This window comes from Hylobates moloch, unplaced genomic scaffold (assembly GCF_009828535.3).
Source record: "Hylobates moloch isolate HMO894 unplaced genomic scaffold, HMol_V3 SCAFFOLD_3, whole genome shotgun sequence".
In the NCBI taxonomy this organism is placed as follows: Eukaryota; Metazoa; Chordata; class Mammalia; order Primates; family Hylobatidae; genus Hylobates; species Hylobates moloch.
Genome location: NW_026652278.1, coordinates 155071874 through 155089946, shown reverse-complemented (window position 1 = coordinate 155089946; position 18073 = coordinate 155071874). Strand labels below are relative to the sequence as shown.

The 18073-nt window shown below is 33.1% G+C and overlaps 1 long non-coding RNA gene across 1 annotated transcript in view; it reads right to left on the bottom strand.

Annotated features, from left to right (window-relative positions):
• Positions 1–464: 464 nt before the first annotated feature.
• The window catches only part of LOC131382985 (uncharacterized), a 169292-nt gene continuing 151683 nt past the window's right edge, over positions 465–18073 (bottom strand). Inside the window, exons 3-4 of the long non-coding RNA XR_009212627.1 lie at positions 1249–1291; positions 465–1121 (exon numbers count right to left, since the gene is read on the bottom strand). This is a non-coding gene — a long non-coding RNA (uncharacterized LOC131382985). The remainder of the gene's footprint in view (positions 1122–1248; positions 1292–18073) is intronic.

The following is an 18073-nucleotide window of genomic DNA, read 5'->3' as shown; positions in this document are numbered from 1 at the left end:
GCGTAATTACTGATTTGTGTCTACTTGTTCTATCAACTATTAAGAATGGTGCTAAGCTCTTTGAATATACTTGTTGATTTGTCTATATCTTCTTGCAGTTCTGTTAGTTTTTGCTTCATTTATTTTGGAGCTCTTCTATCAGGCAAAAGATAGATTGATTGATTTATCATTGTGAAATGACTCATATTATCCCTGACAACACACATATATATCTATAAAATATATATTATTTATATATATATATATATACATACATACACACTATATATATGCCCTGAAACCAATAATCCATGGATACTAGAGGGACAACTATATGTTAAAAAAATCAAAGGATGAAAAAGAATGTACTATTCTAAAATTAATCTTAAGGTAGCTTGAGTGGCTATATTAGTATTAGAAAAAGTAGATTCCAGGGCATATATGTATATAGATTACCTATTATACCTAATAAAATGTGTGTGCTATGTAATAGTTGTTACACTATATTGTTTACGGAATAATGACCAGAAAAATAATCTGTACATGTTAAGTGCAGACGCAATTTTTTCTGAAACATTTTCAGTTCAAAATTGGTTCTTGTTTTTTCAGTTTTTCTCTTCAAGGGTGTGGATCATGCTTCTAGGATATAGTCCCGGGGTATCAACTGAGAGCATAGAATATTTGCCAAGCCTACTCATTCAGTTAACTATTGAAATATGTGTTCAGTGCTTTCACACAGTCTAAACTACTGCTTTTGGTTGGGCGTCTTAGAGCTTTCCCTGTACAGCTTGATAGTTGAAAAAGTCTAAAATAAAAATGGAATACAGATTTTGGGGTTCAGTTATACATTCTTTGAGATTTTTGTCCCCTCAAATCACAGCTGCTGTGACTGTACTGTAAATCCAGTGTTTCCTCAGCCCAGGGAGACTTTGGCTTTCTTCTTTGAATCTATTCCACACAGTAAGCTGAAAATACCCTAAAGGAGAAATGTTGCCATAAGTATGGGTTCTACTGATTCCTTTTATCTCTCAGGGTTTATAACCCTTAAAGAACTATGAATGGTGGTCACTTTCAAATGCCTTCAAATGATTTTTGTTATGTTGTTTGTCCAGCTTTTATACTTTGGTGGCAGGAGTAGACTGCTAGAAGTGAATCACAGATATCTGAGTCAGACATTCATCAATAAATAACTTAGAAAAAGATAACGATAGAAGTTTGAATATTTATGAAAATCACATAAATGCTAAAATAAGATACATAAATTAGTACCTTCAGTAGATGTATTCCTTAAATGAGGAGACATAGATTAGTTCTGGAAGACAAAATAACAGAATTATCACAAAAACTAGAATAAAAATACGTGGATTTAGAAATTATAAGCCTAGAAAGACATAGTTGCTAAATTCAGAATATTTAACACATGAATATTAGAAGTCTTAAAATGAGTTAAAAAAATTTCCATAAAAAACACATAGTGTTGTAATTAATCGATAAATTATAGAATGGATTGTTATGATACAAAATGCATATTTAGATAAGATTATTAAACTACATGGATAAAGATAAATTAATATAAATTTTAAAACAAGAAAATCAAGTTATCCTTGAAACTAGATTGGTGATGATCTTTGTATCTATGCCAATGAAAGCTAAAAGTCAGAAGAATAACACAAACTATTGAGACAAAAATATAAAATCCAAGAAAATTATATTCTTGCTATACAGTATTTAGATGTTGTGGTTAAAAATATACAGATACACAAGCAAATATGTGGAGTATATCACCCCAGCATATATCATATAAGAAAAATAACTGGGAGTGGGTGTGGAGGAACACTGAAACACTTCATGTTCCAGAACAGTTTTCACAATGGGAGATAATAAAGAAGAGAAGCAGGGAACACGTAGTTGTAATAAAAGTAAAAAAATAAATATATTAAACAATTTAATAGTAATTTTTTTTTTTTTGATGGAATCTTGCTCTGTTGCCCAGGCTGGAGTACAGTGGCGTGACCTCGGCTCACTGCAACCTCCGCCTCCTGGGTTCACGCCATTCTCCTGCCTCAGCCTCTCCGAGTAGCTGGGACTATAGGCACCGGCCACCATGCCTGGCTAATTTTTTTGTATGTTTAGTAGAGACAGGGTTTCACCGTGTTATCCAGGATAGTCTTTCAATCTCCTGACCTCGTGATCCGCCCACCTCGGCCTCCCAAAGTGCGGGGATTACAGGCGTGAGCCACGGCGCCTGGCCTTTAATAGTAATTTAATAGTAATTGCAGCAATACTCCAAAATTTAAGAGTAATGACTATATTAGTAAAACCTAGGAGCGTGGCACAATGAGAAGAAGATTGATGAAGACAGGCTGGGGACTTATCTAAAGTGGAAGAACAGTGAAACGAAGGGGAAAATATGAAAAAAAATTATTATACAAGTATGTTGAATGTCTGCTTGTTTGTGAGGCATGCAGTAAGGAAAATAGGAGGAAGGTAGAGAAAGTGAAGAGCATCACTGTGGATTAAGCATTAATCTCGTCTTTCTTAGTAGGTAAATAGTCAATTTGAGCATTGCCATTTTAGTAGGGAATCATGCATTTCCTCTGGGTGTTTAAATATGTGTTATCAAGGTTCACCTTTTCATGGTATATTATTTTACAGTTATTTTAAATCTTCTCGAATCTGTAGTTCGAACTCTAATTTCTTTCCTATATTGTCTGCTTTTTCTTTACTCTTAAAAAATTACTCAGGCTTTCAAGATATTTATCGGTGTTTATAAGAAAACATTTTAGATGTATTAATGCTTCTTACTATTTTCTGTTAAATAATATCACTTTTATCTTTATTAATAACTTCTCCTTTGTTTCGTGTTTCATATCATTATTCCTTCCTATTAATCTAAGCACTTTATTCATTTTTTATATTTCTTCTTAAAAATATTTTCAATTGTAAGTATTCTTTGGAGAAGTTTTATGGTGACAAACACTTGGTATTAGTATATTCTATCTTACTGTTTTATTTCTAGTATCTAGACAAAGCACTTAGTGTCTTTTTAAGTTTTTGATCAAAGATTTCTCTAGTGTGAATTTCTTGTCAAGCGATTATTTTTTCTGTGAATTTGTTATTACATATTTTCATTTTATCATATGTTGCTCTGATAATTTATCTTGCTGTCTACTTTTGAATTAGTTAATTTTAAAAATTATGGCCTGGTACATATTTTTGGCTAATGCCCTGTGTGTGTATATATATATATATATATAGACATATATATATACACACACACACACACACACACACACACACACACATATATATATATATATATACATATATATGTTCTACTTAGATATATGAGGCTGGTTCTGTAAAAAAATTACTAATTCAGATTGATTAAAAATAGCATTTAATTTTTCTTATGTCTTTTTTATCTTTTGTTTATTTTTATATGTTCAATTCTTAAAGAGGCATATTAAGTCTCCCACTATATGTGAATTGTTTTATCAAGTTTCTTTATGATCAAGTAGCTTTTCACTTTATGCACTTGGCTGCTATGTTTTATACATGTAGATTTATAATGGTTATTTATTGTTTTGTCATACCTTTTATTATTACCTAATATCTGTTGGTGTTATGTTTATTGACTTTAGCTGATGTCTGTGTATAATCTCTGTGCTAAATTCTTTTTCAATCTTTTTTTTCATTTTAAATGTTTTTGTTGCTTAGCAGTGTTATCAAGCTTTGCATGTTAACAGGAGTTTTTAGTATATATACATTTAATGTATGACATACATATCTTGCATTTACATTTATTTTACAGCTAATAGTTTTCTTCATTTTTAAAAACAATTGTGATATGATCAAGGTATGTTTTTTTCCATTATATTTTCCTTCTGAGTATGCTTATAGGATGTACCATTTTTCTATATTTCTTTTATCTTGACTTTCCCAATCACACTTGTTTGCACAATTCATTTCTACTTAAAACAATTCATAACTGGAAACTTAAGGGGGAAATCATGCATTGCAGACTTTAGTCATGCTTCCTCTTGAATGGATGTCATTTATAGAATCTAAAGGAAAATGTGAACAATTCTTTCTCAACCAGGATGCACCTTACCAGATTCCCATTTTTCATGGGAAGAGATGAAAGATTAATTTAGCCTCTTGAAGTATCATCCTGAAATAATGATTGCCATCAGCCTTTACAACACAATGTGCCTGCCCAGCAGATTTATAGGAAATGTCCTATCTCTATACTCTAGCTGTCACTGACTTCAACCTTTCTTACAGGCCAAAAAATAAAGAGCCTATAATTTGTTAAAAGACATGTACCTCTCTTAAACTCTGGGCAGACAATGTTGACAAATTACATGTTGACCTATTTTAAAAGTCCTCATTTAAAGCTGCATCACATTTAAAGGTTTCAGAGGACCTGCCTTATATCTTTTCCGGACAGAATAGCTGTAAAAGTAGGGGTTCTCCTGATGGATGAGCTAATTTTTGTATTTCACTAAAGCACAGGTATAAATAGATACTAATGATTTTTTAGAATCCTTGATGGCTTCTAGCATGCTCTACATATTAATTATCTAATCATTCTAAGCTCTTTGATTTTTCTCAGGAGGAGGTTGCTGCAGGATGTCAAAGATTTTACAACTTGAGCCTGCGGACGCATTAAATAGATAGAAAGCATGGATCACATGTGAGAAGCAAAGTTGTCACAATGGTGTATAATAATTAAGCTAGCAATACTGCATTAATCCAGATTCCTTAGAAGTTTAATATAAATCCTATATATCACACAATTGTATTGCCATTCCAGAAATTTGTACTAATGGATGTAGTAAAGGATGCTACAAGTTTTTGAGGCATAATATATTAATAAGGATAAACCAGATTATGCCACAATAACAATAAATCCTTGAATCTAAGTGCCTTTAAGTAGTAAATATTCTTTCTTTTTTCTCACATAATTTGTCCAGTGCAAGTTGCTCAAGCATAATTGAGCATATCATGGTAATTTGAAGCACCAGTCTAGTGTAATAATCACTATGTTAAATATTGCCTGTTGCTCTGTCAGAGAGAAGAGAAATAAATGCTGGGAACTGTCAACTAAATGCTCTTCTCAGATCTCCATCATACCCATTTACAACTCATTGTCAAGAAATGGCCATGTAACTCTATGAACCCAAAAGTGGACTGTGAAGTGTAGGACCAACTACCTCGCAGTATATGGGCACAAACTATGTTTTCTTTATATTTCAGTCATGAATATATAAAATTCAATTTTTTATATGTCCAATCAATGTTATAGTCTGTTCTCATGGAGACTGTGTAGCTGGTGGCCTGTCAAATTCAATCCAGTTAATCATGCAGAGCATATGGTGAAGACCGTGGAATGATTTCTTAGACTTACCTGTGGAAAATTATTTCTGTTTTATTACATGACAAAGATCTTCGGGTCTTTATGAGAACCAAGCTTTTGATATTAAAAAAATATTGACTGAAGTATAAATAAATGTAATAAAATAAAAATAAACATATTCTGCTTATCATCTAATTTCATGTTAATAAAATATGTAATAAGTGAATAATATTCTATTGATTCATGCACCCTAATAATTTGTTATAATTTTGCCATTTTGAAGCATTTAGATTTCATATTTTCAAGTCATAAAGAATATTAAAATGGACAAATAATTGCAAAACATTTTTCTAAATTTTTAGGTTATTTACACAAATAGAAATGAAATTATTGAGACAGATATTAGTATGCTCAAAGTTCTTTGTCAAATTTCTTAGCTGTTGAATTTTATTTATATTCAATATGTTTATAGAACAAATGCTATGTGCTAACCAATTTCCTAAGTGACCACATACTCATAAAACACACACACCACACACCAAAGAACAATCTAGGGTATTATGGAGTTTTCATTACTGTGGCATAAAACTAATAATAAAAAGTAAATTAACAAGATAATTTCAGACTGCCAAAAGTGCCATGATACAGCACGTAGGGATATTATGATAGAGGCTTGAAGCCTCCTTAGGAAATAGAAGGAGGAATCTCTTTTCGTAAGGTTTATCTGAGCTGATAACTAAATTATGTGAGGAAAAAAAGCAATCTAGGTGAATGCTTTGTGTGAGATTTTCATCAATATGTGAATGACCGTTAAATGGCATATGGGCAGTATTCTCAGTTATTTAAATAGGTAGCTCTCATAGATGAAAATTTGTGTTTTTGGCACCATTGTAGAAAACTGACCATGAATGAGTGGATCAATTTCTGGGCTCTCGGTTCTGTTCCATTGGTCCATATGTCTATTTTTATGGTGGTAACATGCAGTTTTTATTACTATAGGTCTGTAATATATTTTGAAATCAAGTAGTATGATGTCACCAGCTTTTTAAATTTTTAATTAATTTATTTATTTATTTTTATTTTTTGCTCAAAATTGCTTTGGTTATTTGGGGTCTTTTCTGTTGAATTTTTAGATTGCTTATTCTATTTCTGTGAAAATTATCACCAGAATTTGATTGAGATTACACTGAATCTACTGATTACCTTGAGACATTTTCACAATATTAATTATTCCAATCCAAGAACATGGCAAGTCTTTCCGTTTACTTTGCTCTTTTCCAATTTCTTTCATCAATATTTGTTATGTTTGTTTGTTTCTTTGTTTGTTTTTGAGATGGAGTCTCGCTCTGTTACCCAGGCCAGAGTGGAGTGGCACAATCTTGGCTCACTGCAACCTCAACATCCCAGGCTCAAACAATACTCCTGCCTCAGCCTCCCGAGTATCTGGGACTACAGGCATGCACCACCATGCCCAACTAATTTTTGTATTTCTTTTAGTAGAGATGGGGTTTCACCATATTGGGCAGGCTAGTCTGGAACTCCTGACCTCAAGTGATCCGCCCGCCTTGGTCTCCCAAAGTGCTGGGATTACAGGCGTGAGCCACTGTGCCCGGCTTCATCAATGTTTTATAGTTTTTAGTATACAGATCTTTCACCTCATGCATTAAATTTATTCCTAAGTATTTTGCTTTTTAATGCTATTATAAGTAGGATTGTTTTCTTGATTTTTTTGTATAGTTCTTTGTTAGTGTACAATAATGCTACTGATTTTTGTATATTGATTTTTTCTTCTGTGACTTTAGCAAATTTGTTTATTACAATAGTCTTTTGGTGGAGCATTTAGAATTTTCTGTTTATAAGATCATGTCATGTTAGCTTGCTTTAACTTATTTTGTTATTTAGAAGCCTTTTATTTCTTTCTTTTGCTTAACTGTACTCACTAAGACTTTCAGTACTATGTTGAATCCAAGTGATTTTTGTCTTTTTGTTCCTGATCTTAGAAGTTTGTAAATTTTTACTACTGAATGTCATGGATATTAGCTGTGGGCTTGTGATATATGGCTATTATTGTTGAGGTAAATTCCTTGTATACCTAATTTGCAGAGAGTCTTATCAAGAAAGAATGTTGAATTTTGTCAAATGCTTTTACTGCATCTATTGGTATGATCATATGTTTTTTGTCCCTTACTTTGTTAATGTGATGTATCTTATTTATTGATTTACCTAAATTGAATCATCCTTGCATCCCAGGAATAAATCCTACTTCACCATGGTGAATGATTTTTGTAATGTGTGTTGGATTTGGGTTTGCTAGTATTTTGTTGAGGCTTTTGTGGCTATGTTCAACAAGTATATTGGCTTCAAATTTTCTTTTCTGATAGTGCGTTTAACTAGCTTTGGTATCAAGGTAATTCTGGCCTCAAAAAATGAATCTGGAAGTGTTCCTACTGTTCAATTCTTTGGATGAGTTGGGGGAGAATTAATATTAGTTCTTTCAGTGATGGTAAAATTCAGGCATAAAGCCATCAGAACTTGCACTTTTCTTTTGATGGGAATATTTTTCTTAACTAATCTACTTACTTGTTATTGGATTGTTCAGATTTTTTTAATTTCTTTGTGATTCAGCCTTGGTAGGTTGTATCTTACTAGGAATTTACCCATTTATTCTAGGTTACTCAATTTGTTAGAATATAATTGCTCATAGCAGTCTCTTATGATCCTTTTACTTCTCTGGTATCAGTTGCTTCTTATTTTAGTTTTGCTTTTATTATTTATGCCTTCTTTTTTTCTTAGTGTAACCAAATATTTGTCAGTGCTGCTTATAATTTCAAAGAAACTTCTTAGTTTTGTTCATCTTTTCTGTTGTTTATTTAGTGTCTATTTTTATTTCTACTCTAATTTTTGTTATTTCCTTTCTTCTAATTTTGGGCTTTGCATTTCTTTTTTCAGTTCTTTGAAAAATAATGTCAGGGTGTTTATTTGAGATATTACTTTTTTAATGTACAAATATATCACTATAAAATTTTGTCTTAGAACTGCTTTTGGCTTTGGTGAATCTCATAGGTTTTAGTATGTTGTATTTCCATTTCTGTTTGTCTCAAGATATTTTGAATTATCTCTTTTATGTACAGTCTCTTCAATAAGTAATATTGGGAAAACTGGACATTCACATGCAGAGGAATGAAATTAGACCCTTACTAACACCATAGAGACAAATGAACTCAAAATACATTAAAAACTTAAGAAACTTTAAAGGTACTACAAGAAAATATAGAGTTAAAAACTTCTTGACATTTGTCTAGGCAATAATATTTTTGATATGGCTCCAAAAGGATAGGCAACAAAAATAGCAAATGGGATTATAGCAAACTAAAAAACTTCTGCACAGCCAAGGAATCAATCAACAGAGTGAAGAACTACATTTTTGGAGAATGTAGCTCAGATTGGAAGAAAATATTTGTAAGCCGTACATCTAATAAAAGGTTAATATCTAAAACATATAAGGAACTCAAACAACTTAATACCAAGAAAACAATCCAACTAACATATGGGCAAAGAACCTGAATAGGTATTTCTCAAGAGTACATACAAAAGGCTAACAGGTATATAAAAAGGAGTTCAACATCACTAATCATCAGCAAAATTCAAACTAAAGCCACAATATGATGTTATCTCACCTCAGTAATAATGGTTTTTTATCAAAAAGAAAAAGATAACAAGTGTTGGTGAGAATGTGGTGATAAGTGGACACCTGTACACTGTTGGTAGGAATGTAAGTCAGGGTAGCCATTATGGAAAACAGTATGGAGGTTCCTCAAAAACTAAAAATAGAACTAGTATATGATTCAGCAATCCCACTTCTGGGTATATATTCAAAGAGAATAAAATCAGTATGTGAAAGAAAAAGCTTTTGATAAAGTCCAACATCCCTTCATAATAATAATGCTCAAGAAACTAGGCATCAAAGGAACTTACCTCAAAATAATAACAGCCATCTATGACAATGCCACAGCCCACATCACACTGAATGGGAAAAACCAGAAAGCAGTTATCTTGAAACCTGGAATAAGACATGGGTGTCCACTCTCATCACTCCTATTCAAAATATTATTGGGAAGTCCTTGCCAATGCAATCAGGCAAGATAAAGAAATAAAGGGCATCCAAATAGGAAAAGAAGAAAAACCGTCTATCTTAGCTGACAATATGATTCTATACACAGAAAATCCTAAAGACTCTGCCAAAATGGTCCTATAACTGATGAATGATTTCAGTAAAGTTTCAAAATACAAAATCAATATACAAAAATTATTAGCATTTCTATACACCAATAATATTCAAGCTGAGACCCAAATCAAGAAAGTAACCCGATTTATAGTATCTTTGAAAACAAAATAAAATATCAAGAATTACATCTAACCATGGAGGTGAAAGATCTCTACAAGAAGAGCTACAAAACTGTTAAAAAAAATAATGTCAGGTTGTTGATTTGAGATGTTTCTTTTTTAAACGTAGGAATCTATCACTATAAAATTTCCTCTTAGAACTGCTTTTGGCTTTTGGTGCATCTCACAGGTTTTAGTATGTTGTGTTTACATTTCTGTTTGTCTCAAGATATTTTTAATTATCTTGAGAAATCAGAGATGACACAAACAAATGGGAAAATATTCTATGCTCATGGACTGGAAGAATCAATATCATTAAAATGGCCGTACTGCCCCAAACAATCTACATATTCAATGTTATTCCTATCAAGCTACCAACGGCATTTTTCACAGAGTTATAAAAATATACTCTAATATTCATATTGAAACCACAAAGAACCTGAATAGCCAAAGTGATCCCTAAACAAAAAGAACAAAGCTAGATGCATTGCATTACTTGACTTCAAACTATACTGTAAGGCTACAGTAACCAACAGCATGATACTCGTACAAAACAGACATATAGACCAGTGGAACAGAACAGAGAACCCCGGAAATAAAGCTGCACACCTACATCCATCTGATCTTTGACAAATTCAACAAAAGGAAGCAATGGGCAAAGGACTCCCTATTCAATAAATGTTTCTGGAATAGCTGGCTATCCATATTCAGAAGAATGAAACTGGACCCCTACCTTCCCTTATATACAAAAATTAACTCAAGATGAATTAAAGCCTTAAATGTAAGACCTCGAACTGTAAGAGTCCTTGAAGAAAACCTAGGAAACAACATTCTGGACATCAGCCTTGGGAAAGAATTTATGACTAAGCCCTCAAAAACAATTGCGACAAAAACAAAAATTAAGAAGAGGTACCTAACTAAACTAAAGAGCTCTGCACAGCAAATAAACTATCCACAGAGTAAATAGACAACCTACAGAATGGGAGAAAATATTTGCAAACTGTGCAACCAACAAAAGTCTAATATCCAGAATCTAAAAGGAATTTAAACATTTCAACAAGTAAAAAGCAAATAACTCCATTAAAAATGGACAAACAACATGAACAGACATTCTGCAAAAGAAGACATACAAGCAGCCAACACACATTAAAAAATTCTCAACATCACTAATCATCAGAGAGATGCAAATCAAAATCACAATGGGATACCATCTTGTACCAGTCAGAATGACTATAATTAAAAGATCAAAAAATAACAGTTGCCAAGGTCGGGGATAAGAGAACACTCGTACACTGTGTTCTCTTTTACCTGAGAGAATATAAACTAGTTAAGCCACTGCAAAAAGCAGTTTGGAGATTTTTCAAAGAACTTAAAACAGCACTACCATTTGAGCCAGCAATCCCATTACTGTGTATAGCAAAAAAAAAAAAAAAAGTCATTTTACTAAAAAGACACTTCTACTTGTGTGTTCATCACAGCAGTATTCACAATAGCATAAACATGAACTCAACTAAGGAACTCATCAATGGTGGATTAAATAAAGAAAATGTGGTACATAGACACCATGAAATACTGTGCAGCCATAAATAGGAATGAAATCATGTCCTTTGCAGCAACATGAATGCAGCTGAAGGACATTATTATCCTAAGTGATTTAACACAAGAACAGAAAACCAAATACCACATGTTCTCACTTATAAGTGAGAGCTAAACATTGGGTACAAATGGACATAAAGGTAGCAACAATAGACCCTGGGAACTACTAGAGGACAGGAAAGAAGAAGGGAGGGAGGGTTGAAAAGTTAACTGTTGAGTATTATGCTGTGTACCTTGGTAACAGAATCAATTACACTCTAAACCTCAGCACAAGATACCCAGGTAACAAGCCCACACATGTACACTTGAATCTAAAATAAAAGTTCAAATTATAAGAAAAAAGAAAGAAGTCAGTATGGCAAAGATATATCTGCACTCTCATGTTCATTGGAGCATTATTCAAAATAGCCACATTATTCACAGTAGCCAAGCTATGGAATCAACAAGCACTCATCAACAGATGAATGGATAGAGTGTGAGATTATATATATATATATATATATATATATATAAAATAATGGAATACTATTCAGTCCTAAAGAAATAAGTAAATTCTATCATTTGCAGCTACACAGATAAACCTGGATGACATTATGCTAAGTGAAATACACCAGATACAGAAAGACAAATATTACATGATCTCAATTGTATGTGGAACCTAAAATTTGAATTCATAGAAGCAGAAAATAAAATGATGATTGTCAGAGCCATGATTGTCAGAGTCTGGGGCATTTGGAGGATACAGAGATGATTGTCAAATTTCAGTTAGACAGGCTGGATAAATTTTGGAGATGTAACGTATAGCATGATGACTATAGTTTATAAGAATGCATTGTATATATGAAAATTAATAGAGTAATCCTAAATGTTCTCAATAAACCCACAAAATAGATAAACATGTGAAGTGATGATATGCAAATTATCGTGATTTAATCACATCACTATGTATCAAAACATCACATTATATGCTACAAATATATACAATGTTTATTGGCCAGTTATACCTTAGTAAAGCTGAAGAAAAAGAAAATTTATGTGGGACATGTTCACATTTGAAATGTAAATAGTCCTACAGGGGAGAGTAAATTGAATAGTCCATCATTAACACCTGATGTATAACTGATATACCAAGTCCTGGAGTGAAGGAAGGTGAACTGGGATTCTGAGGGTAGAGAGAAGAGATTGGGAATCTCTGGTATTGAGCTTAAAAAAGGGCAGGGAGGGAGCTATAGGCTCATGGAAAGAGCTCTGAACCATGGAAAAGAGAGGCTACAAAGATTAGTGAATAAGCAATAATCATTAAGTCTCTATATTTCAGCCAAAGAGAAGCCTGGTTACATCACCTGCTTCTTTTATTCTTTGTCAATTGTCTTTCTGCTTATTTCTCATTATCTATCCGTCTCATTTTACTGCTACCACATTTTTTTTTTTACTTTCGTAAGAAAGCATTAAAAATACATTACTCCACTCTGATTATGATATGATTTTGCCAAAACTCCTTAAACATCCACCAAGGTAATTGTTGCTAGTTGAATAAGCACTGATATTCTGAGACTAGAAATTCAATACGGGATTCATTTAAGCATCGAAATGGCTTCTGGGTGTCTTTTTTACTCATTATCTTAAGTTGTCTGGAAGCCTGATTTAAACATAAAACTGTTTTTTCCCCCATGTGCACAATTTAATGAAACAAAATAGCTTGGTAAAATTAAGCCAATATTTATTATTTGGAGGAAACACCCATCATTTTTCCAGAGAGGACATAGTCCTCACATTCCAGAACTCTTAAACAAAAGTGTTTACATATTGTGGCACTACCCATGGATACATATAATAGACCTTTCATTACTCAAAAAGACATTCTGAGCTGACCGAGAACATATATAAATTTCCTGTGTGTATCACAGAAACAGTGCTTTTACTGTCATAATTAGCATTAAGCATCAGAAGCCCATCCTCCAAGTTGACATCCATATTCATTGCCCTCTCCTAATGAAAAACAATAACAAGGTTATAATACCACCTAACATGATGCAAACATCTTGTATAGAACTGAAAATGCACTAACACCTTTCTCAAAAAACAAGGACCTTGACTGATGTTTACTATTCTACTTGATATGCTGTAACTTAGATACTACAATATAAAATAAGCAATACTTAATATTATTTATATATATATATACTATTATATAAAGTCTATATGCATTCTATGTTACATGATAAGAGAATACGAGACAGGAGATACAAAGATATTTGATATATATGCAAACACACAAACATATTCACAACAAAATAAGGAGGAATACTCATTTCTGCAACTGGTTACATCCTGTAATTGATATTTATAATTATCTTCTTTCACTATCCATTCTGTATTCTCTTTACCTTCATCAGATATCTGAGCTGATGATGGTTTTTACCAAGTGGGGTGATGCAAAAGTTTATTCCTAAAGGTTCTGGGCCATGCGTGGTCCTGCTGGATTGGGTTGTTGTCATTTTCCAATGACCCTAATAACAGGACACAGTAGCACAAATAAACTCCCTAGGGGAGATTCTATATTCCAAACACACTCTTCTTTACCTCCATTGTGAAGTAGTAGCCCAATTTCCACTCGGTAATCAGGAACAGTCACCCCAGTCAACATAGTAACTCTTTGTTTGCCTGTTGAATTAGAGACATAAAGAACTCAAAGTGGCTAAGCAAGAGTTTTAATTTCAAATTTAATGAAATTGCTGTTATGTCTCCTGGTGGATGGATTTCTCCCTTTGGAACTATGACTTTTAGGTCAGCAGAACATAAAGTTTTGGGAACAGAAAGCAAAAATGTTGCTAGTAAGTCACTGGGCATAACAATGAGTGGTTCTACTCCCATTTCCAATTCTTAGTTTCTAGATTCATGAATCCTGGTTATGGGAGAAACAGCACTGTGCATTGCATGCCAATTCAGAGCATATACAGCCTTCTGGGAAATTTTGTACCAGTCCTATAAGGTATTACTCCCTAGCTGGCACGGTAAATAATGACTTATTTCGTCTTTAGGATGTGGGGAACATGATAAGACCAGTAAATTCCATGAGCATGGGCTCATTACTGCACTTCTTTTGCTATGAAGTGAACTACTTGACCAGATGCTATGTGTGGAACGTCATGACATTAGAAAAGGCATTCTGTCAGTCCACAGATGGCAGTTTTGGCAAAAGCATGGCATACAGGGAAGGAGAATCCATATCTGTAGTTAGTGTCTTTTCCAGTAAGAGCAACATCCTATACTTATAAGATAGAGGTGGTCAATTGTAATCAGCCTTCAACCAGGTAGCTGTCTGATATCTTCAGGAAATGGTGCCAGATTGGAAACTCAGAATTTGTTTCTGATTCTGGCAGATTGGGCATTCAGAGGTGGCCATAGCTAGGTTAGTCTTGGCGAGTGGAAATCTACTTGCTTATTCAACATATAACTTCATCCTAGTGACTATGGTCACTTTGTTCACAATCCAACTGAGTGTTAACAGCGGCTGGGGAAAGAGACCAATGGGTATCCATAGAATGGGTTAACGTATACATTTGATTAGTAAAATCCTCCTCTGGTTAGAGGTGAACATTCACATGGGACACAAATATCCTCATAGGTTTTTTTTGGTCCATTCATAGAGGTTTATCTACACATCTCTTCCCAAGATTTCCTTGTCACACATTTTCCAATTATGTTCTTTCCAAGTGTTTGACCGTATAGTTAAATCATTGGCCACAGTCCACGAATCACACATCTGATATATAATCACACATCTGACCATTTATTCTTCCAAGCAAATAAAACCTGTTCTAAATTCTGCCTACTTGGAAGAATTTCCTTCACCACTGTCCTATAGAAATATCCCAGAAAGGGGCAGTAGTTGTCATGTAGCCTGGCAGGTCATGCCTGCATATAGCACAGAACCATCTGTAATCTGTGTTTGTCTTCTTTTTGCTCTGGCAAAAAAATGTCTTCTTTTGCTCTGGCAAATGACCTGTCCCATGAGGGGCAGGATGGAAGAGAGAGGGCAGTATTGCAAGAGTGGGGACCATGGATATTTGGCCTGCTTCATGTAACTTATTCAGGACTTGCTCAGGACAAATTACATATTTACCATGTTCATTTGATAATGGAGTCTTGCTGTGCATGTACAACTTTATAGCTTTGTGGGTCAGATAATACCCAGTGCATGCTGGGCTGCTCAGGTCACAGGGTAATTTAGTGGCCCATGGTCTCTAAGCCTCAGTAGGAAGCCATACCTGTTTCTCAAAATAAGAGAAGTTATCTGCAGAGAATGGCAGGGCTTTGCTTCAAAATCCTAAAGGCCTACACTGTATTCATTTATAGGAGACTGCCAAAGCCTTTAAACAACATCCCTATCTGCTGTTGACATGTCAATAAATATTGGATCTGCTGGATCATATTCCCCAAGATGCAGACCAGCACACACAGCAGCCTGAACTTGTTTCAGAGCCTTTCTTTGTTCTGTGCCCCAACTCAAAGCAAGTGGCTTTTGGGTCATGTAGTAAATAGTTGAGAGTGACATCCAAATAAAGAATATGTTACTTCCACAGCCCAAAGAGGCCCACTAGGATAGTGTGCCTCTTTTATGGTTGTAGGAGAAAACAGTTACAGCAACTTATCCTTCATAAAACAAATCTTAACAAATATAAAATAATTAAATCTTACAAAAATGTATTCTCTGACCATAATGGAATAAAACTAGTAACCAATGAAAGAAAGATAAGAAAATCTCCAAAATATGAAAATTAAACTACATGCATTTGAATAATTCATTGTCAAACAAGAAGTGTCAAGATAAATTAAGAAATATTAGGAATTAAACAAAAAGGGAAGTATAACAAAATTTGTGGAATACAGCTAAAGCAGTACTTAAAAGAAATAAAAAGTAGGAAAAAAAAGCCACACATGAATGATGCAAAATTTATCTTAGTCAAAGTAGAAAGTACAATATAAACTCAAAGCAAGGATAAGAAAAAAAAATAAGGTAAAATAAAAAATCAGTGAAATTGAAAATAGGAAAACAATAGAGAACAATCAAGGAAACCAAAAGTAATCTCCTTTTCAAGGACAATAAAATTGATATACCTCAAGCAATATTTATAAAGATGAAAAGAAAATATATATTACCAACATTGGCGACAAATGACGATATCATTTTATTCACTGCAGATATGAAAAGGATAGTAAAGTAACATAATGAAAAATTATAAACACACAAGTATGAAAACCTTAGATGAAATGTACCGTTTTCTTGAAAACTGCAAACTACCAAACCTTATACAAGGTAAAATAAATAGCTAAACTGCTTTATATCTATTAAAGAAATTTATATCATAGGCCAAAACATTCTGTAAAAGAAATCTCTGAGAAAATCCATGAAACATTTAAAGAAGCCATCACACCAATTATCCAGAATCTCTTCCAGAAAATAAAGGGGATAATATATTCAAATTCATTTTATGAGGTCAGAATTACCCTGAAATTAACAGAGTAAAACAAAAAGACTACAAACTGATATCTTTCATGAAAAGAGGTGAAAAAGTAAATTTCAACAAAATATTAGCAAATAAAATCTGGGTATATATAAAGTAAAACTCCACTACAACCAAATGAGGTTAGTCACAGGATGGCAAAGCTGACTCAATATTCAAAAATCAATGTAATCCCTCTATCAGTTATTCTAAAGGAGAAGTTGGCCAAGTCTGGTTGGAGGGTAAAATGTAGCCAATGGACTATTTTCATGTGGATCACATTCTGAAAATAATGTTTACCTTTTAAGCATTGTTTAAAAGAAAAAAGTCAGATGCAACAGAAACCATATGGCCCACAAAATCTAACTTGGTTCTTTACTAGAAGTTTACTAACGCTTGATCTAAAGAAGTAAACCACATTATTGTTCAATTTAGACAGGAAAGCATTTGACAAAATCCAACACTCACTTGTGATAAAAATCCTTAGCATACTAGATAGAGAAAGAAATTGCTCAACTTCATAAAGGACATCTACAGAATGCTACAATTAACATCATACTTAAGAAAGACTGAATAATTCTACATAGGATTAGGAACAAAGCAAGTATGTGCACAATCATATTGCAACTGGACATCTTACTGAGTCCTAGTCTGTGTAATAAGTTAAAATATAATTTAAAAAGAAATGAAATACATTTAACTTAAAGTAAAAGACATTAAATTAAAAAAGTAATATAAGGAATTTATCTTTGAAAAGATTTGAAAGGAAGAAATAAAATTACTCCTATCTGTGGACAACATAATTGTTTGTGTAGAAAATCCCAAGAAACTGACCAAAAAACCACAAAACAAACAGAAAATAATAATTTAAAAACTCTAATAAATGAGTTTATCAAGGTTACAGGACATGATGTCATCATACAAACAATCATTTTTCTATATACTAGTCATGGCATTTGGAAACAGAAATTTCAAAATGAGTATGGGAAAACTGGTAGTTATTGAGTTCCCTTATGAGACTAGAATTTTGCACTTTTTATATTATTACTCCCCCCATTTATTTTAACAAGATTGACAACAGTAAGAAGTGCAAGTGAAAAGATGTGATGTAACAAGAAGTAACAGAAACAAAACATAATCAGCAAAATGTAGGTAAGTTTAGCTCATAGTCCATATTTCATAGAGTTAAGGCTACACAGTGGTGAAGTGAAACTATTGCCTTATAATTCCACGTTTAAGAGACGGG